Source organism: Podarcis tiliguerta (genome assembly GCF_965153285.1).
Source record: "Podarcis tiliguerta genome assembly, chromosome: 1".
Classification (NCBI taxonomy): Eukaryota; Metazoa; Chordata; class Lepidosauria; order Squamata; family Lacertidae; genus Podarcis; species Podarcis tiliguerta.
Window position 1 is genome coordinate 60,353,033 of NC_139534.1, and position 22,649 is coordinate 60,375,681.

The 22,649-nt window shown below is 44.5% G+C and overlaps 1 protein-coding gene across 6 annotated transcripts in view; it reads left to right on the forward strand.

Moving 5' to 3' along the window:
- TSPAN4 (tetraspanin 4) overlaps positions 1 to 22,649 on the forward strand; it is a 503,822-nt gene that overhangs the window by 36,401 nt on the left and 444,772 nt on the right. Inside the window, exon 2 of one of the 6 annotated variants that reach the window (XM_083428337.1) lies at positions 21,416 to 21,469. The exons of the other annotated variants lie outside the window; for them this stretch is intronic. The gene's annotated coding sequence lies outside the window, so the exon portion shown is untranslated. The remainder of the gene's footprint in view (positions 1 to 21,415; positions 21,470 to 22,649) is intronic. 6 annotated transcript variants of the gene reach the window in all.

Sequence of the window (22,649 nt, forward strand, 5' to 3'; positions counted from 1 at the left end):
ATGCTGGACTGGTTGGGCCACTGGCTTGATCCAGCAGGCTCTTCTTATATTGTCCAATAGCAATACAACTTGAGTATTACAGCAAAGAGCTTGTGCAGATAATTTAGTTTCAGAGCAAAAGGAGTGACCTCCCATCACTGCCAGTGATTAGTGCTGTACTTGCTATAGCCTCAATTCTGCAGCACTAGCAAGAGATCTCTACAATTATAAGATTCTACATAAGCACTTGACATCCCTCAGCCTTTGGCTTCTGTCCTTTGGTATTTGACAACACAAATTCAGCAATAATCGACAGTTAGCCTCCTGCGGAGTTCAGTATTAGATGTCTGATATTTAATAGTTAACATGGATTAGACCCTGTTGTTTGTCAGCTGGTGTGCAATTTTATTTAGTAGTTGACACAGTTCACTAGGAAAGATCCACTGAAACAGGTGATAAGACCAAAGCAAAACAGTCACATTTTGAACATCGAGGCCAAATTTTGAATTTTCAGTGTTTCAAATTTTAAATCTGCATTTTGGGCAAACCTCAAAACGTTTAGATCAAGGATAGTCAGTGTGATGCTTTTCGGGTCTTATTATAGGGCCAAACCTGTAGCCAAGGTTTGCTCTATGGTACTGTAAGCTGTGGTTAAGGAGGACTCTTACCACAGTCCTGGGGTCAGATGACACACAAAGCCAAACCTAGGTTTAGCTTCCATCCTGTGCTGACCTGCAAAGCCTGGGGAGGAGCAAGTCACTCCAGTCCCCTCTTTGAGAGCCCGCACGTTTGCCATGAGCCACAAAGTCAATGTAGATAAAATACTGAGCTAAGTGGACCAAAGGCCAGACTCTGTATGAGGCAGCTTCCTATATAGCAGAGCTTGGATGAGATGCAAGGCAAAGTTCTTAGTGGACCAGCTCTTCTTGCTGAAAACAACTAGTCAACTGAAGGAAATACTCTGATGGCTGTTAGTGAAGAGAATACTGAAGAACAGAATCAAGCCATTCTGGTGTTTTAACTAAGTTTAATTGGCTAGTTTTAATAGTTGCCACTTTCAAGTTAAATAACTGAGTTTTTTAATAATTACATATGCCACGAATGCTGTAAATCCCTCAAAGGGGTGGGAAACTGGATTGGGTTGGTGGGCTACCTCCTGGGTTCCCCCACCTTCGGTGGGCCATTTTAACACATGGGTGGAACCTGCCTACATGCCAATCACTTGATGTCCCTGTGATGTCAGGTGATCAGTTTTTCCTTGGCACTATAGCATACCATACTACAAAGGAAAGTCCAAGCCCTCTAAGACCAGCACTGACTTCAAGCTTAGCTTTCTACAGAGATTGGTTGCACTATAGAGTTGCTCATGTGGGACTCAGTAGCGCATCTGATCCCAGTGAGCATAAAGGCACCACTTATCAGCTGATTGGTGGTAACAGTAAGCCCTACTTGCCAATGTGCTATTGGGCACATTCGTTAAGGCTTCCAGCTGGCAGCTGCGAATCAACCTGCCCCTCATCTGACATAACATATGACATCATGATTTGGGAGGAAATGGCCTCATAGGCCAAACTGGGATCCATGCAGGACCTGATTAGACCCATGGGGTGGAAGTTCCCCATACCTGCCTTAAATAGTGAAAATATTGTTTTTTGATGTGCTCTGTTTATATCGTTCTCATCTTATTTTGACTTGTTTGATGTTTTATGTTTTAACTATGGGATGATCAGGAAAATACTCCCCTCCCCAACCTTTCTTCCCATTGTGAGTTGAGTGTATGCTTATTCTCTGGAAGCAATGAAATTGCCTAGTGCTTTTCATGCTCGCTTTATCCAAGAAGACTCTGTCCTGAAGAGCTTATCTATTAAACAAAATTGTGGATTTGCCCATGGTATCTGAGCAGACAAGGCAAAATCAAGGCAGAACTAACTGCAGTTCCTAGATCCATGGTTTATCTGCTGGTTTATGCAGTCTCCTAGAAAGGCACACACAGTTGCTATAAGAGGGATAATGGGACAGGGCACTTCTCTTCTCTCTTGGGGCATGGCTGGCTAGTTAATTTGCTGCATGTGGACACTCCATTGGCCAGTTGTGACGGTCTGCTTGTATATAGCAGATTATGTCACAGAAGTGAGTAAGAGAACTTGTGATCCATGACTACCCATAACAGAACAAAAATAAATAAGATGATGAATTACACACAGTCTCCCTCTCTTTTTTGTTTACAATCTGGTATTTTATCCAGTGCATTTGATGACAGTGCAAGGGTCCATGTTGGGGAACTTTGGAAGAGCTGTATATCCTTGCTATCATTTATAGACGATCAGACAGTTGTAGAACTGGTTGAAATTTTAAAAAGAACTTGGTAGCCTAATTTTTTGTGCACTGGGGGTTATTAATTTGTGTGGGGATGTTGGCTCCTGACTTAATTAAATGAAGAAAGCTGGATAAATGCTACATAACTGTTTGCCAGTTGCTTAATTATGATAGTTTTCTTCTCCTGAGATGCCCAGTCCACTTTGACCACAGGATGTGAGATTTGATGTGGTTTAGCTCCTTGGTTAATTCCTTTGCAAGATCTAGCCATTTTTATGGTTCGGTTGTGACCTCAACTGAACATTGTAAAGCTTTCAATATGTGGTTTAAAAACAAATGTATATTGTCTGAGATAAGACATTGCACTATAGCATGCTGAGCAGTGCTTGTGCTATTTTGGGCTGCCCAACACTGTAAAAATTTGCCTGTGATATGCTGGAGTTGGGGGGAAGTGACCTTTTTTGCTCTTGCAAAGTTCTATAAAGCAGCAACCTTGGCATCGCTTAGATTTCCTAGGGTTAACAATGTTTCCCGGAGGGAAGATGTTTTTCAGCTGCAGGGATCTGTAACTAGACGATGCCATCTGGAACTAGACTATTCCTAACCTGTGGTGTTTTGAGCCAGGTAAAGGCTTCTTGTTGTTAAGTGCCAGATTTGCAAATCCCATTTCCAGCAAACACTTTGGTGCTGTCTGGATGAGGAATTGATGCATATTCAGGTGAGCCTTTTGGGCTGGGTGGGATTTTAAACAGTTTTGGAATTCAATCATGTACATAAAACTCTTCCCATTTGAGAGGCATTTGCATCCAGGTTTTGAGAAGAGCCGGCTGTCTAACAAGGCACCTGGCTGGATAGCTGGAAGTCGGAATAAATGATCAGACTATGTCCCCATCTGCACTATACATTTAAAGCAGTATCATTCCACTTTAAACAGTCATAGCTCCCCCGCCTTTAAGAATCATGGGAGCTGTCGTTTGTCAAGGGTTCAGAGAGTTGTTAGGAGACCCCTGTGTTGCCCTCACAGAATTCCCAGAGTGGTTTAACAATCTCTTTTCCCAGGAAGAGACCACCATTCAAGACCCTGCTGTGCCATGAAACTCACTGGGTGACCTTTTGCCAGTCATTGCCTCTCTGCCTAACTTACCTCATGTGGTTGTTGTGGGGGGAGGGGGGAGAGAACCATGTGCCTGCCTGAAGCTCCCTGGAGAACAGCTGGAAAATAAAAGCAGTAAATGAATGCAGCCTCCAGGCCTCTTGACCTGTTGCTTGGAACTCTCTTCCCAGGTCACACTCCACACTGGCTTTTCAAACCCCTCCCCCCCCCCAATATTTTCCATGTTTTCCCTAAACTCTTATAAATGCCTCTAGTTTGTATGGAGGATAGAGAGGTGTCTGTGAATGGGTATATAAATTAGTTTACTGTACCAAGGTATCATTTACATTCATTGCTCCACCCCTTTAGCCTTTGATGCTGCCCGTCACTGGCATGTGGCCCTCAGAAGTTTGCTCAGAAGAGAATGTGGCCCTTGGGTTAAAAATGCTCCCTACCCCTTGTCTGAATGAAAACATGTCATCTCTGCCTTGGTTGTTTGGAGGCAATTTTTTTTACCACAAGTGACTAGGTGAGTGGCTTTTTAGAAACTGGATTTAGGAGTAGAGCAGACTTACCAGGAAGGCAGCCATCTAGGACAGGCTGCTGAGGGGCACGATGGTAGACCATTGCAGAGTTACAACACAACAGTTTTCTATTACTAGATCCAACTGACTGCATGGGACTGGTTGTTTCTTTCAATTCCTCTAGGTGGAAACTGCTCCTGCAGTGGAAAGTTTATGGGCCCAGAAGGAAAGATGGTCACCAATACACGGGAAATGCTATTGGAACGTTGTCATAGTAGAGATGGCAGCAGGAACTGGAGGGAGAGAGGATGTGCATTCTCATTGCTCACTGGAAGAGCAAGCTTCACAAAGCTTACGGTGCTTTGCAAGTTTATTAAAACACACAAACTCACGCACAGAACCAATCTTCCTGCTCTTAAGAAAACCCGTGCCTCTCTGAGAATACATTTGAAAGACAGCCGTTCGTACTGGTTGCAGTTCTGAAGCAAAGTACTAAACAATCTGAGACAAACAAGCAAATAATACCATCCTGTATAACTTGCATCCAGGCCAAACAGGCAGAATATACTTGGTCTGTTATTCCTGGTTTGTGCATAAGGCTTGGAGTGACACCACAGATGCACGCACATTCCTCTGTGACTTGGGCATGTGTGAAACAGCCAGAGCTTTCATAGCAACCTCCTCAAGCATAGTCTTTTCCATGGAGGCAGTTCACACATTCGGCTGCAACTTATCAAGTGATGTGAGATGCTGAGTGATGGGCTTACACAGGTGAATCGGCTCACAGTTTCTGTCAGGGGTGCACTATCTATAAATAATTCATAAGAGCGCACTACCCCAAAGTAATTTGGATTTTTTTAAAAAAGTCAGTGCTTGTGAGTTGGTTGCAAGTTCTTCCTTTAGACATGTACTAAGGAGAGGGGGATTTATCTATTTTTTTAAGAAGAGGTGTTTTGGTTCATATAAAAAAATTAATTGTATAATCTTACTTTTTTATTTTACTTCTTTTAGCGCTAATCCCCAAACCTTGTGAAAAAGGCTCAGCAAGTGGGTTCAGCTGAAATGTGGTATATCAGCAACCCACAGAACTGACCCACACATTCCCTGCTTTTTTTGCCAGCCCAGCAGGTCTTCCTGGCCCTCCTTCACACCGCCCCTCCCTTGCATCACTACTCTTGGGGCTGGAGTAAAGTTGCACAATCTATAAAGCTGTAGCTGTAGTTCAGAGGAATATAGGCTTTGCCATATGTCTGGCGCCTGAACGTTCTGCCAGCGTATCTGATGTGTCCTGGCAGTGCCTCTCTCACGGTGGTGGCAATGCAACAAGGTATAGCCCTCAGTGTTCCTTGAGCTCCTCACCCTAAGAAATGCATATAGCAAAAATTCATGAGGCTAGTCCTTTAATGCCCGTGGACTTTAAATCCATATGAAGCAGTGTCTGCTCCTCAACCTTGAGCCCGTGTCCTTCTGCATCTCTCTGTATTCCTGAACAGAGAGATCAGATGTGAGATGCAAAGTAAACCAGTCCCCCTTGAGGCTCAGGGCGACGTTGATGGTCAGAAGGAAGCAGGGTCACTTAACATTTTCCTCGTGTACCAAACTACCCGCCCTGAAGGCTGCTAGTAAATCAATGGTATGTGATAACTTGCTCGAATCATTACTGAATTTCAGTAACTGAGAAGCAAGGAGGCAGGTAATCATAGTCCCACCTCCACATCATCTGGAAGGAAGGACTACACCTTTTTATAGCCTTTTTGTGTGTGTAACTACTTTCTACTTGGGGTGGAGCCGCCGTAATTCTTCCTTCCTGACCAATGCTCCCAAACCAGTGTGCAGTTCCACACATGTAAATACGCCACGGCCCTTGCCTCATGTGCATAATTGTGTGTGCAGGATTGTAGCCCAAATGCAGGAAGCACAGGAGCTCCTCTTCAGCAGCTGGATTTGTATTTGTAGTGTTTCGATGTTTTTCTAGCCGCAGTAAAACAACTATAACTCGTGACAAACCGCAACTTATTTTCCTTCTGTCATGTGCTCGCTTCGTTCCAGGGTGCTGCTCTGGCACAAATATAGCAAGGCTGCAGTAATGATTTGACTTGCATTGGGTGGAGGCTGTTGAACCTCACAGCAAGGCATACATCTTTTCCTCGTTTCCATGCACTTAATGCAGGCAGCATTTCCTTGCCCTTGGTTCCACCATTAGGCACTTTAAAAAAAGCACATTGCCCTAACCTTGTGGGACATGGAAGTCCAATTTTTCATGGTGCTGGCAGGCCCTTCACATTCTCCCTCTCTCTGTCTCCATCCCCCCCCCCCCCGTCTCCCTCCCCTCCTCCAAGGTTTCCTTTTTTCCTACAAAACTGCAAGGGTGGATTGGGAAGCTATTTCTTGCAAGCTCTGGTCACACTGTGAAGATTTCAAGTCTGCCCTCCATGTTTCTGTCTCCCTGATGGTTCGCCTTGAAATTCTTGGCTTTTTGGCCTCAGCTGGGGCTTCTGCTTCTCTTTCTTCTCTTTCCTTTTTATTTTTTTAGCTGCTTTCAAGGCAGATCACATGAGAAATTCAGTGCCTCGCAGTTGGCAGATTAAAAAAAAAGAAAAAGCTGGGAGGAAAGATGATCAGCGACTATTTGTCTTTCAGAATGTCTTGACAGTGGTATTTCCTCAGTGGGGTTTATGCTCTTTTAAAATGATGTGGAGGAAGGATGGAAGGCATCTTTGGGGGGCCCTTGTTAACAGTGCTGCTGAACAAGAGTGTGGAATATTGCTGTGGCTGGAAGGTTCACGCATAATCACAGATAAACTGGAGGACTACTTTGGCCTGGATGTGTTTGTGCACTCATGGCTCTCACTCACTGCTTATGTAGATGCAGAAGTGCCAAGGTTATGACTGCCTAGTAGTACGTCTCTTTCATTTGGTGTAAAAAACAATGATACTCAAAAGTGCACCGCTTCTTATTCCATATGCTCATGCTGGACTCTCAAAAGTCATTATCTAGGACTGGGGGAATCTTTCTGGCTCCACAGGCCAGATCCTTACCAGAATTGGTCCACTGGGCCAAATCTGACAGGTGGATGTCGTTACCTGACGTCACAGTGATACTGGTTGCAAGGTATTTTGATGTTTCAGCATTGAGAGGTACTGCTATAATCAAGCCCCACCCCCTATTTCAGCAGAGAATTCTATGCAAAACTGTACCTGAATCAGGAAGGGGTTTGCATTGAGTCCTGTCAAACTGCCAGGATTTGATGGTCACGCTACCATCTGAGGAGTCGTGCAAATAGCTTCTCTTTCTGAGCAGGCATGGCAGTGGCTGATGTAGGTGTCATTCCAACTCTGCAGTTCTATGATTCTACACATGGGGGGTATGCCTGCACCATTTAAGAGCTACTGTCTCTTTTTCTACTCTTTTACACATGGCAGCCATTATACTACACTCCCATGTTGGCTATTTTGTTCCTGGCGCTGATGACACTTCCTCAGATTTCCAAATGTGCCTACTGGTCCCAAAAGGTTGGTGGACCCTACGATACAGTATTTCCTGTAATACACTGGTTTTCTTTAAGTAAAGAGTTGAAGCTATGAGTAATGGCTTATCACCTGATTGCTTAAAGCAGGGTCTGCTCCAATAATCTATAAGATGGGTGATGTGATCTGATTTCTGGAACAAAGACACATGTGGATGGGGGATGGTTATGCTACTAAAATGCCCTCTCTCTCTCTCTCTCTCTGTGTGTGCGCGTGTGTGTGTACATGCAGCATAGAGAAGCTATTTTGCAAAGCTGCTTCCATTTAGACATTTTCTTGAAAGTTTTTTTTTTAATAGAAATAATATTTGTTGGCTGTGATCTCCAAAGATGTCATTTGGGAGCTTCAAGTATGAAAGATTTACTCTCTGCGTCTTTTGTTGAGCTGTTCATGGTCTGTCCCACATATTTTCTCAGAGATGGCAAAGTACCAGCTTTATTCTAAAGTTTCCCCGGTCTATTATTTCATTTTCTGCTTTCTTCAATTGTAAACTAATTGAGTGTTTCAAAGGCATTAGACTGACAGCCCTCAAGAGATGCAAGCTTTATAATTCCACCATAGAAGCTTAGTATGGGCAGGAACCAAACAAAATTGCCAGTGTGGTTCTTTTGAAAGTGTTCAGAAATTAACTTAAGGGGTATTTGCACTGGTGCCAGTTCCCAGTTTCTTGCGCTCCCACTTTGAATGATGAAACTGGAGTGGGAGGATTTTATTTTATTTTAAAGGAGAAATGACAAGATACAGAGGAATCTTCTTGCATTATTAGCACAGAGCCTGCTTGTCAACCTGAGTCAGTAGAGCTTACCAGGTGTGGGCTTTGGTATGAAGTTTGGGAGCTCAGAATGAAAGCCTGAAAGAAGTGAACATTACAAGACACTTCCCCCACCCCCAAATTCTTTCCAGGCTCAGATTTTCATCTGAGCTGGAGAGGGCAGGAGAAATCGGCTCGTCTGCTGTCTTACTGTCCCTTTCAAAATCTGGTCTCCGTCAGAGAGACATGAGAAAAGCACATACACACTTGGGGTAATACACACAAGGATCTCTCTCCTTTCTCCTCCTTTTCAATTTGTACACCTTTTGAAGTCACTTCTATGGGCAAAGCAGTTTTAAGTGTGTCTGTCCCACATATGTGCAAAACCCGAGAAAGCCCAAGACCCTAGCTCAGCACTTACCCAACTTGGTGCCCTCCAGATGTTGAGCTGCAACTCTTATCCTCCCTCACAATTGGCTATGTTGGCTGGGACTGATGTCAGTTGTCGATTAACAATCCCTGGAGGGCCACAGGTCTGCAATCCCTGCCATAGAGGGACCATTTCTGGCTATGGTGGGGCCATCCTTTCTTTAAAAGAATTTGCTTAGAGGTGCCAAATAAGGGACAGTTGTTGGTATGCCTTCAGTTTTAAAAACCGCAGATCCTCTTAAGGCATAAAAATATAAATTGTCCTATAGGTTTATAGGGTGGAATTGATAAATCAATAAAGCTGCTATGAACTTACTGATTTTGATATTTTATTTGTTGAATTTTTTAATTTGAATAATAATAATAATAATAATAATAATAATTTATTATTTATACCCCACCCATCTGGCTGGGTTTCCCCAGCCACTCTGGGCGGCTTCCAAAAGAATATTAAGAATACTGTGATACATTAAACATTAAAACATTAAAAGCTTCCCTAAACAGGGCTGCCTTCAGATGTCTTCTAAAAGTCTGGTAGTTGTTGTTCTCTTTGACATCTGGTGGGAGGGCGTTCCACAGGAAGGGCGCCACTACCGAGAAGGCCCTCTGCCTGGTTCCCTGTAACTTGGCTTCTCGTAGTGAGGGAACCACCAGAAGGCCCTCGGTGCTGGACCTTGGTGTCTGGGTAGAACAATGGGGGTGGAGATGCTCCTTCAGGTATACTGGACCGAGGCCGTTTAGGGCTTTAAAGGTGAGCACCAACACTTTGAATTGTGCTCAGAAACGTACTGGGAGCCAATGTAGGTTTTTCAAGACCGGTGTTATATGGTCTCGGCGGCCGCTCCCAGTCACCAGTCTGGCTGCTGCGTTCTGGATTGGTTGTAGTTTCCGGGTCACCTTCAAAGGTAGCCCCACGTAGAGCGCATTGCAGTAGTCCAAGCGGGAGATAACCAGAGCATGCACCACTCTGGCGAGGCAGTCCGCAGGCAGATAGGGTCTCAGCCTGTGTACCAGATGGAGCTGGTACACAGCTGCCCTGGACACAGATTTAACCTGTGCCTCCATGGACAGCTGTGAGTCCAAAATGACTCCCAGGCTGCGCACCTGGTCCTTCAGGGGCACAGTTACCCCATTCAGGACCAGGGAATCCTCCACACCTGCCCGCCTCCTGTCCCCCAGAAACAGTACTTCTGTCTTGTCAGGATTCAATCTCAATCTGTTAGCCGCCATCCATCCTCCAACCGCCTCCGGCACTCACACAGGACCATCACCGCCTTCACTGGTTCTGATTTGAAAGAGAGGTAGAGCTGGGTATCATCCGCATACTGATGAACACCCAGCCCAAACCCCCTGATGATCTCTCCCAGCGGCTGCATGTAGATGTTGAAAAGCATGGGGGAGAAGACAGAACCCTGAGGCACCCCACAAGTGAGAGCCCAGGGGTCTGAACACTCATTCCCCCCCCACCACTTTCTGAACACGGCCCAGGAGGAAGGAGCGGAACCACTGTATGACAGTGCCCCCAGCTTCCAGCCCCTCAAGACGGTCCAGAAGGATGTTATGGTCGATGGTATCAAACGCCGCTGAGAGATCCAGTAGAACTAGGAAACAGCTCTCACCTTTGTCCCTAGCCCGCCGGAGATCATCAACCAGTGCGACCAAGGCAGTTTCAGTCCCGTGATGAGGCCTGAATCCCGACTGGAAGGGATCCAAATGGTCCGCTTCTTCCAGGTGTGCCTGGAGTTGTTCAGCAACCACTCGCTCAATCACCTTGCCCAAGAATGGAAGATTTGAGACTGGGCGATAGTTGGCCATCGTGGCCGCATCTAAAGATGGTTTTTAAAGAAGCGGTTTAATAGCCGCCTCTTTCAGCGGGTCTGGGAAGGCTTCCTCACAGAGGGAAGCATTCACCACCCCACGAAGCCCATCGCCCAGCCCTTCCCGGCTAGCTTTTATAAGCCAGGATGGGCAAGGATCAAGGAGACAGGTGGTTGGTTTCACTCGTCCAAGCAGCCTGTCCACATCCTTGGGAGGTAACAAATTGGAATTGATCCCACACAATTTGACTAGACAGGACTCTAGCACTCTCCCGCCCTGGCCCTGCTCCCACGGTGGCGTCTACCTCTTCCTGAATCTGAGCGACATTATCTGCAAAAAACTTTGCAAAATCATTGCAGGAGATCATGTGGCCCGTACTGGGCCCTGATGTAGCAGGTGGTTCCGCTAAATTGCAGACCACCTGAAAAAGTCTGCAGCTGCTGTTTTCTGCAATAGAGGCGGTGAAGAAAGTCTTCTTCGCCGTCGCTACCGCCACTTGTTAGGCTCGACATTGAGCTCTAACCTGTGTCCGGTCAATTTCAGAATGGGTCATCCGCCACCGGCGCTCTAGCCGTCTCAACGATTGTTTCATTGCCCTCAGATCCGTGGAAAACCACTGGGCTGTCTGGGCTCCATGCAGTCGGAGAGGGCGCTTCGGAGCCAAACAGTCAATAGCCCTGGTTAATTCCACATTCCAGCGGGCCACCAGGGAATCAGCTGAAACAAAAAAAGCCCACTGAAGCAGGGCTGGCTCACCCATGAGGCAAAGTGAGGTTTATAACAACATTTCCTTCATTAACTTTTGCAGCCTATTCCGCCACTTCCTATGGAAGGCCTCCACTCTGATAATTTCCATCTTACTCATTTCTTTGTTATGTTTGTGTTCTGCCAGTAAGCTTGGAGTGAAGGACTTCTAGGCAGTATCCCATCCAAACCCTTAGCAGATCCTGAGCTGCTTAAGTCCAGAGATGAAACTGCATCAGATTCACTTTTCTTGGTCTCTGGGCTCTGGGGAGGGTGGATGTCCTAGTTAAGTCCTTGACTGATGTTGTTGGAGGTGGTTTTCTTCTTGCATAATGATGCCATCCCAGTTGTTGTGCAAGAAAGTTCGGAGCCGGGTGTCAACTGTTATTGCTTCTAAAGCAGGCATCTGTGAGACCTGTGGTAGGCATCTCCAAGTTCCCACTCTCTCTAAGTTGTCAATGTTTAAATGACATTTCCATTTAAGTTTAAATGGTGGTTGTCTTGACAAAGGAAAGTAGTTCCAAAGAGAGTGTTAATGCAGCACCGCAGGCTAGAGAAAAGAAAATATTCTTTGTTCTAAATGAGCTACCAAGTAAATCTGTCTTCTCTAATGTATGCAGGGGAGAGGAAATATCTTTGTTCTAAATGAACTCCTGAGTGGAGCTGCTTTCTCCTAATGTATCGTGTTCAGTGGCTACTTCAATAAATGACAGTGGCTTGTTTTGATTTAACCCTGGTAAACAAATGCTCTTGTGCCTGGCACTTCATCTTCTTGAGGCTGGTCTTTTTGCAGCAAGGACTGGTGATGAGATTTTCTTTACCCAGTCGTTTTGAGATGATGCAAATATCATGGACCCTGTGAGGAGGTATCTCTAAATTGTTCCACACATGGCAGCTGAAACCACACAGCAAGCCCTTCTACTGCAGCGATTTACCAAGTGGACTAGACTAGCAATGCTACTATTAAGGGTCCAAAGCTACGTATAACGTGACATGGCCACCTGGAAAATGTTCCATGATTTTGCACAGATACTGCATCCTAAGAATTAGGAACATAGAGAGCAGGCCATTGATCCGTGTAGTTCAATATTGTCTGCACTGGCTGGCAGTGACTCTCCAGGGTTTCAAGCATCCCCAGCCCTACCTGGAGATGCCAAAGGAATCTGGAACCTTCTGCATGCAGAGCATGTGCTGTGCCCTTCCCACAGAGCGTAAGTTGTGCAATAGCATCTAACATATGAATTATTGAATACGCGCATGTAGTAGTTGTAACATGTCAGAGATCCTAGCTGCAAGACGTGTGTGAAAAATATGCACAGATATACCTCATTGGGCATGTGGCCAGCAGTGGTGAGTTAGGGGACTGTAGTGGTGCAAGCTACACTCATCTATTTCTGTTTATATATCAGACTGAGATATCTTGTGATTTCATACAGTTATGGCTGCTTAATGGTGATCAAATTTTAACTTGCCATTAGCTTTTCTGGAGACAAGAGATGAAGACATTCTCCCCAGGTTTGCTGCTTTGATGTCTCTGTAGGGATCTTTCTGAGCTGCAGGGCACCTTATCTGTTAACTCAAGATTCTCTTGGCCCCACAATTGTCATGGCAGGTTGTTCTTTGTTTCTTCTCTCTTTCCCCTCCCCTTGGTCATTTGCGTTGGATGCTTTGGTTCCCAGTTGGGTTGTCTGACTTTTCTGTACTTGCTGAGCTTATATCAGCTGTGGGTGTTTGTTTTCCCTCTATCTGCAGCCAAAGGCTTTTACTCCTCAACACTTGTTTGCTTACATTCAGCCTCCTGCAATCAGTGATGCAAAAGTACAACCTGGATCTTTTAATACAGGTGACAGATCTTCTTTTTTAAGCAACATTTCTCATGTCTTTCACCTTCCCCCAGCTGTTGTGAGCAGTATATTTCCATCTCTTAATCCATTTGAACTGGTGAGGAAAATGCTATGTTTGTTGCTGCTAATGTTAATGTTGGCATTCATTCTCAGGCGGTGTACAGGGTTGGCACTTGCTGGTGCCACAATGTGTTAAGGGGCCTATGGGTGAACAGTGCTGCCATTTTTTATCTTCTGGGTATCCTGGTCCCACAAAAAAGCAGGACTTCCCCAGCTTCCTCAGGCTTCTCCCTCACCTGTCATTTACAGCCATCGCCAATAGGCTATAGGAAAGGGAGTAGGGTGGGCTTTCCATGCCTCTCCATTGGCTCTGCTGAAATTGGCTCCTTCCCTCTCTGATTTTTTTCCATTCCAGTTGATCATTGTAAAAAAATCTGTAACTAAGAAATGGTCTCTTGAGTTCGCTTTTCATTACCTCCCTCCCAGCTGCTTTTGTGCTGTGTCTTTTTAGGTGACTAAGCCCAAAAGCAGGGGTTCGGTCTTACCTTTGACATTTGATAAGCTGCTCTGTGGGCCTTTTGCAGCTGAGGAGCAGAATATCGATGTTTTATGTAAAATACTAAATACTGCTTGCCTTTAGAGTGTCGTGCAACAGGACAGGGGGTCTGAAATGTGCTCCTCATTCTGGTGTGGCTCAAAAAGACCAGAAGCAGCAAGTCTTGTCTCTCTCATATGACCTGTGGCAAGGAGGCAAGCTGCCCAGGAGCCCATTAAAAGCTTGGAGACACCCATAAGAAAGACTTAGGCCCAGCACAGCTGTGCTGGTTGAGGCTGATAGTTGTAGGGCACTGGTTTAGACGTCATGATTGGCCTGGGTCAAATGTGTATGGAGGAGAGAGCACAGTTATAACGATGGATTTCTCTCATCTAGAATTAGGTCTCCGTCACTCAGTAACTCTGGATTTTTCTTTCTTGTGTGCTTGCTCCTAGTATCAGAATCTGTATTGTGCTTCTGGAAAGGAATTCTGAGCATAGCTCTTTCTCTGACTCACTTTGGGCTTGCTGCACTTTTCTACAAAGCCAAAGGTGGCTGGCTTTGTTGTTTCTTTCTCCCTATCCTGCCGAACGACAGGTGTCTTCTTTGTACTGTTGCCCTGTGAGATGTAAGGGGAGTTGTCAAAAGGAAACGGATTCCTCATCCCGCCATGCTTTTCTGGCATCATTTTTGTTTTGCACAGGGGTTCTTGTCTTGGGGCAGCCTGAAAAAGAAAGACAAACCTTCACAGAGATGTCAAGTGTTGACTTCCATTGGCCAGGTCTCCTGTTGCCCATGGGAACTTCCTTTGAATCTCTGCAGCAAAGAGAATCACAGCTTCAGGGAAAGTTGGAATCCCAAACCCAGCCCTTGAGTAAATTCTATAAATCTACTTATACCTGCTTCCTTTACATAATTTTTTTTTTTTTTTTTTAATGGGGTGTGTGTGGAATGGGCCTCTGCATGGCACTGATAGCATGCATCCTGGTCACAAGAATCCCTTCTCAGTTCTCTGGCTTTTTCTCTTTTTCACCAGGCACTGCCTACATGTTTCCTCTATAATCTTAAAAAACTAGAAACACTCTCTCCCCACCACAATAAATGCTGATAACCTGCCAGTTAGCAACTGATGTGCTGGCACACCGGGCCCTGCCCCGTTTGCTCCTTGAGGAGGAAGGAAGTGAGGAAGCCAGGAATAGTTGCAGCTTCTCAGCATTCAGGAGGCAAATTGGCACAGATGCTGCTTTTCCCTTAAGGGTGACAAAAGAGGTGTATGGCCTGTCACACTGACGCTGCAGTGGAGGTGATGTAGTATGGCTCTGGGAATATGTGCTTGCTAGGGGAAGCATGAAGATACATAGTGCTGGCTGAGTAGTTAAAAACACTTGGTTGCTGCTTGTTCTTATAATAAATGGTAGTCTTTGGTTCTTTCGCCCGCTGAAGGGTACTCTTTGACCAAATAGGGCTAAAGAAACAAAAGGCACTGTTCTAGGTGGGTGGGGAGCAGGGAAAGACATCAGCTCACAAAAGTGGCAAACCACAGAGGTACCAAAATAGAAGAAGTCGTGCATACATGTGTCTGTGTCTGTGATTTATTCTGGTGTGTTAGTTTGAGCCAGAGGAGTTCTTCATCAAAGGATATAATTTGTTTTATGTAAGTTACTATTAGAGGCTTGCTCACATCTCGGATATCATTTGTAGAGTCAACTGTGTGGTCTGCCTCTTTTATTTATTTGTGTGAACCTGGTGCTGACCGCATCATTTTCTCCATATATCACCGATGATGGAAACTGGCACACCAGCTGGATGCAAAGTGCAATTTCTGCCTGAGAGGAGCATGTCTTATCAGCATTTGATCACAAAGCTGTTTTGGAAGAAATTGCTTGCATGGTCTGCCTTCTCCCCAAAAAAGTGCAGAGGCTCAGTAGAAGGAGGAGGTGTTGATATCTTGAGGAAAACAATTCTGCAGTCAAATAATGCTTTTCCTTTGTCACATTTTTGTTTTCCTTTCCTTTGCTTTCACCACTGGTTTCATTGGATTTCCTTCCTCCGGCTCATCTGCCTGACTGTGGGCACTCAGTGTGCTCTCTCTGCTGCCAGACATAAACAGGAATGCAGGTAGCCATGTTCTTCTGTGAAAGGTCGTGGTTTTATTGGCAGCAGAAGGCATGAGATTGGTAGTACCAAAGCTATAACGCTAGCTAGCTTTATAGCTGTGATCTTCTTGGACAGGCTCCTCTGAAAAACAGCTTTTGAATGCATTGTGTGCAACTGACCATGGAGTTTTGTCACTTACAAGATGAAAACTGTGTGCTGTTACCATGAGAGTATAGATGCTGCTGCTGTTCAAAATAATGCTAGCACTCAGAATGGATGGCATTGGTGTCTTCGGGGTGTGACAAAGAGCAAGATCAGATACGTTCTACAGAAATGTTTCTGCATTTCCAGTCCACCAAGGATTTAAACAAGGGCCTTGCATACACTGGACTCTGAGTAATGAGAATGTTGATAAGTAGTAATGACAAAAACTGAGCACTTGGGGACTTGAAAATGTGGCTTAACAGCAAAGTCTGGTTACCTGTTAAAATGACATGAGTTAAGAAAAACTTGCAGATGTTTTCAATTGTGTAAACCTAGAAAGGAACAAGGAAGCCCTGCTTATTGTCACTGGAAGTCCTGCTCTGTCTCCTTCAGCTTCCTTCTCCTACTCTGACATAAAAGCATACGGAGAGACTGCTGGACCTGACCAGTGGCCCATCCAGCCCAACATCTTGTGGGAAACCTGCAAGCAGGACATGAGCGTAACAGTACTCTCCCCTTCTGCAGTTTCCAGCAACCGGTATTCAGAAGCCTCAGAGAGTGGAGGTAGAACATGGCCATTATGGCTAGTAGTAGCCATTGACAGCCTTGTCTCATCCTCTTTTAAAGCCATCTAGGTTGGTGGCCATCACTGCTTCCTGTGGGGGCTTTGTTCCATAGCTTAACTATGTGCTGCATGAAGACGTTTTTTCTTTTGTGTGTCTTGAATCTTCCAGCATTTGGCTGTATTGGATTTCCACAAGTTCTAGTGTTCTGAGAGAGGGAGAAGAACTTTCTCCCCTGTCTCCATGCCATGCATAATTGTATAAACTCTTGTGCTTAGCTTACCTTTTTGATAAACTAAGATGCTCCAAATGCTGCAAACATTCCCTCTAGATGGATTGTTCCACCCCCTTGATCATTTTGGTTGCTCTTTTCTGAATCTTTCCCAACTCTATAATATCCTTTTTGAGGTGTGGTGACCAGAACAGTACACAGTATTCCAAATGTGGTCACTCATAGGTCCCCACACTCCTGCTGGCATTCTACCTGCATAATTGTTTTTGTAGTTTAAGTTACTTCAAGGGCAGAGTGGTTCTCCTTGTGCTGCTGCCAAATTTGTCTTGACACTTTGCCAGCTGGGGCTCCCTGTAGCTCATAGATTGGGCTCCCCATGCTGGGTTGCTCTAAATGCCTGGCTAGTTCTTCCCAGAGGCTGTAAGAAGCCAATGAGGTCAGGAGTTGTGGCTGAAATTCGGTTTAGTCCCCTGGGAATAGGGAATGAACAATGGATGTTGATTAAGCGGAGAGTGGGCAATGGCTGGTGAGTCAACCGACAGCAGACTCCTTGTGGGATGGGCCTTCCTTCCTTCCTGAGAACAGAGTCCAGTTTAAAAGCTTTCAATAATGCTACCAAAAGACTCTAACTACCTGGCAGTGATGTTGTTTCTCACACAGTTCCAAAGCTGTCTTCACAGTTGTAAGCATTGGAGGGTGTTTTGTTAATTAATTAATCAATTAATTAAAGCTCTGTTTGATTCTTGTATGTGCTCTGCCTTGACTTGTGAAGTACTTCCTCAAGGCCATTCACATATGCAGTGCCCTATGGCTTGCCAAGGCTCCTTCCCTTCAGTCCCCATGAGACCAGCAATTCTGAAAGAAAAGGATCACAAGCCTGTAATAAACCTGAGCTTAAACTTCTTGCTGAATTAGAGTTTATATTATGTTAATATTCTTAGTCATAAAGTGTTGCATAAGAACCAGGAATGAATTAAGGGTTTTATTTTTATGTGTGTTAAGTTTTAATGCTTTGAGTAGGAAGCCCGGCCAGCCCCCAATGAAGATATTGAGAGTGTTCTCTGAACTTCAGGGAGCCTGAGAGCTTTCTTGGAACAGAAGTACCTCCCCTGTCTAAAAGTGAAGAATGCTGCCACCAGTCCTTCTTTTTCCTCTGAGGGCAACTCTCAAGGCTATAAGTAATTAATGTTGGTTAGAGAGATGAGGAAGGATTCAGCCCAAGGAGCAGGGTACTCTGGTTTTCTCCAGTTCTCGCCTGACATGAATGTGTAGCAAAGGGATCTAGACAGAGTGGGAAGAACACACATCAAATCCTAGCAGCCAGTTTTAAGAGAGTTTTATTAAGAATAAGGTTTAAGAGAGTCAATATGAAAGGCAGAATGGTGCATGAAAGGCAACAGGCTTGAAATGTTTAACTATCCTTAGGCAACTACTTATAAATAGGCTTTGGGTCTCCTCTTGAGTAGCATCCTGGACAGTCAGATGAATAATAAGGGATAGTGAGGGACAAAACAATGATGGCAACATTCCACTTTTAAGGGCTCTTGACCCAGGTGATTGGCAGGTGACTCTGAGCAGCCAGTGACAGGGAAAATGTTGTTACCTCCTTTTTTGCACGTTGGAAAGTGAGGCTACTGCATCATTTATTATGATTTGTTATTTTATTTATTTATTGTTTTATTTATTTCCTGCCCTTCACTCTAAGTTCCAGGGAGGGTTACAACAACTTAAAATACAACATTTAAAACTGTCTTGGAAATGGCTGTTGGAGTTGCCCAACTTCCTTGCCAGACAGAAAACTCCACAGGCTGTGAATTGAGACTTGGAGGAAATTATCATAAAGGGGAGAGGCCAGAACCCTTCCCACAAATGTGACTTACCAGCCTAGAACTTAGAACAGTGGTTGCCCATTGAACTTGAAGAACAGCTTGACTGCATGTTCTCTGAATGCTCTGCGCTGAGACAGGTTTCAAGCTTGCCTGTATGCTTGAGTGCCTGTGTGTGACTCTCTCTGGGTGTATTCACTCAGGCATGATGGAACACACAGTTTCCAGAACAGGAGATTATCTGTGAGTGTGGTTAGTAGATCTTTTTTGGAAGACTATCCTCATTTTGAGTAAATATGTTAGGCAAGACCAGATACTGACATAGTACCTGGAGGTGATCTGGTTGGTTAGGATGCCTTTTTACCTGCTTAAACATTAACTCAATATGGTTGATCTGGGAAGTCCTACTCCATAAGACGCTTCCAGATTCTAACTTCAGTAGCTGAGTCTTGTGCAGCAGTAGCTTATGATTTTGATTGTGGTGTAAAGGTTATGGGTTAAAAGGGGGATTTATCAATTTTGTGGGGGCAGCTGTAAATTTGCAGGTGATCTTCTGCTGAAATATCTGTTGAATAGAAGATGAACCCGTGAAAGGAAAAAGAGTTGCTTTTGCTCCTATTTGTTTTTCTTCCTTTCTTGTTGGCAATTTTACCTGGGTAGTGGTCTGAGGAATTGATTTGAGAAAGCCAACACATCACACTTTTCTTTCTGTTCAAAGCAATGCAAATGCTGTCTTTGCTGTGTTTTGGCTGTGGGCACTTAACATTGTTGATGTTCTTGCACACCACACCAGTCTCCGAGTGGTGTGAGATTCCAGGGGTTCCAGATGCTTACCCAGGGATCGTGTTTCCTTTTTAGGAAAGAGGCACAGTGGAGACTGTGGTGTCTTTATGATATATTTACACATACAGTATATACAACCTGAGCCAACGATAGAGGGGTTCACAGCATCAACATCCCAAAGGTGTATGGTTTTTCCCATAGCCGCTGCCTTGGATTCAAGCAGAAATTAAACACTGCTCTCAAGGCCTGCTATGACTCTCTCTCCAGTTTGCTGCTTTACTTCTAGGTTACATCACTGCAAAAAACTCTACTCCAGACTCTGGCTTTTTCTGTTGAGGGAGGGGCCCCCACCCATTTGCTGTCTCATACTGAGCCCCTTAATCCCCCTTAATGGCTCATCACCCAGGTGATCACCTCACCAAGAGGCTAGCTTGGCTATTCTAATAATTAAATTCTAACACTTGCTGTATCCAGGGATTAGAAGGATCTGGCACCCAGTTTACCACCCCAAACTCATAATAGTATTATGAAAACAAGACTCGAGGTGCTTTGCAATGTTCTTCAGACTATTGATTGTAATCTGGTATGCACTTTGATGTTTTTGCTCATGTTTTAAAATGCCTTTTTTTGTTTTTTCTTCTGTGTCTAAAGTAGGTGGGAGAAGGTAGACAATTATGAGAAGAATCATTGCTTTGAAAGCAGAAAGTATCTTTGTTTCGACAGGGGTGGGGGCAAATGTGCTCCTTCAGACCCCTCTGTCCGGCTCTTGGGGATTCTGTCTAGGCCACTTGTCTTGTTCACCCTGATTTCCTTTCTCCTTGAGTGCTTTTGCTTTGCTGTAACGTATCTTTGAACTGCAATGGTGCCTCTTGCTTCCCTGGATGGAGGTGAGTGCGTATAAAACTCTGGCTTTTGCATATCTGGTATGTAGCCCAATACTCTGACTAGAAGTGTCTCTCCGGGATTTCAGACTGGGGATATTCCCAGTTATACCTAATCCTCAGATTCTCCCGGGACCTTCTGCATTTAAAGCAGATGCGGTACTGCTGATCTGCACCCATCCCCTAATGTAGAGCTGCCTCAGTGAAGATGGAAATTGTTTCTCAGTACGCATCTATAGGACTGCAGGTTGTGCCAATTAGCCAGGTAGCTTGTGAGAGTTGCTACTATAATGCACAAGATAAAAAGTGTAAAATAACCACTATCATTTTAATCAGTCGTTCATTATCTCATATGTCAATCAGGGATTCTAGGAAGAAAGGTTTTGTCTCATTCAACAAACATGTTATCAGCCACGGTTACTGTGTAGTATTTGGAACTGTTGTTTCTACTGCAGTTCTTAAAAAACAGATAGATCTATATGCACTACAAAAATGAATTTTATTTCCCTTGCATTCAGCTCTTGCAGAGGTACATTTCTCATTTTAATAACATTTTAAAACTGCCTGGCTTAAGGATTTTCACTTGAAAGATCTGCTGAAAATCCTTGCTTACATGGAAAATCTATTACATGAAGATATGATCTAAAATTTCATCAAACTCTTAAGATTTATTGTATCTCATCTGACTCGAGGCATGAGTTGCGAGGGTAAGAAATATGAGGCATGGAGCCCTGAAGCAAAGGTGGATTAAAAAAAAGAAAAGGGACAAAAGATTTGAGATCAGGGGAAATAATCTATGTTTTCTGGTACGAGGTATTTAAAATACCCTAATTGCCTTCCCACCAAATTCAGTGCTTATAGGATGCAAAATGAGATGGCAAAATAAAGTAATGTGAAAGTCCAGCTACTCTCTCAATTTTGCAGTCAAACCACTTGCTCAGGTGAGGAATGATTGTTCCTGGGCAAGTAACTTGTCAGAACTGCTGCCCTGGGAGGTAGAAAGGGCACGTAGCAAAACTCAGGGGGCAGAATTGCTAATAGGTTTCACTGGCCCTGGTGCTGCCTTTTCTGGCACGGCAATAAAGTAATGGGGTGGGGTGGGGGAAATGTAACAGCTTAATTTCTGTGTGTCAGAGGCTGCTGCTGAAAGCATGGAAGCAAGGCCAGTCATTTTAAAAAAAAGGCAACATAAGTCAACAACCTTGCTTTAGGATGGTGGTCAGTTTTCTGCACTTTCCTGCAAAATTGCATTCCATGTGCCATTTCAGAAATGCTTATCTGGAGTGTGACGTGGGAGGACATTGCTAAAAGGTCTGGCGAAGGTGAGTAACGGTTTTCTATTTTATCGTCTTGGCATGAGATTGGAAAATAAAGTCAGATTGTGATTAATCATGCCATACAGTGTTTGCTATGATATTTCATGTGTTGCCTGTCAATCAATAATTCTATCATTTAATAGATAAAAATAGGGACACATTTTTTTTCCTTTTGTACGCTTGGAACACATCCCTAACCGTTCTTGATTGAAACCCACCAGATGCTTGTGGGAAGAACTGTGTGGTAGCAGCAGTGCTGTCCTTCAGATGTGGACATAATTAGCTTCTCCATTCCTGCACCTGGTCAGGGGAAGTGGTTGCTCTTTCATCTGACCCCCAAGGCCACTGACATGGTCAAGAAAGGAGGGCAGCTCTACCAATTTCACAAAACTGGCTGCCTGAAGGAATGACTATATGCTTGTAGCAGCTCTGACCCCCTGGCCCAAGCATTGTTATCTGCTGTGCTCTGACTTTGGTTCCCAGTGTGTGTGTTTTTCTGGGAAAGGCTTGCTCTTGTCCCCAATGTCATGACTGCCATCATGAGTTGACATCAGCTGTTCTGATTTCTGTGTGGAAGCTGGATTCCTGCCGAGACTGTACATGACTTTGCTCAGATGGAGTTTGTGAGCCAAACTGGTCATTTAAGTCAAATTGTATACCTGCAGTCCAGATGTTAATTGGGCACTTTTAATTATTAAAATGTTGGCACATGCAACCAGATACGAGGTTGCATCCATTTGTGTCCCTCTGCTTGTGCAAGGCTCTTTGCTTCAGTAGATATTTCTGGGAATGGAAGGGGAAGGGAAGTGATATTTGCCAATTTCTCTTTTCTCCCACAGCCCCGCTGTACCACTTTCCATATCATTGCAGCCTGCTGTTCTGTAAAGCAGATTTTGGGGCTGCAGAGAGAAGAGAGACTCAGCAAAAAAATGGCTTCTTCTCCCTCCCCTTTCTGCTCATGGAAACCTTTGCTGGATCAAAGAGCTTTCCATGAGCCTACTGACACAATTGGATACAATCCAGAGCTTTTATAGTACCTGGGGGCAAAATTCAAAAACTTTGGTCATGCATCCTTCATTGTGTGATTGTGATAGGATTCCTTTTTGTGGTGTTTTGATCAATGCCTGTGTGCTTTGCTGCCCACTGGTAACCTGTAATGCTTTTTTGGGGGGAAGAGAGATGGAAA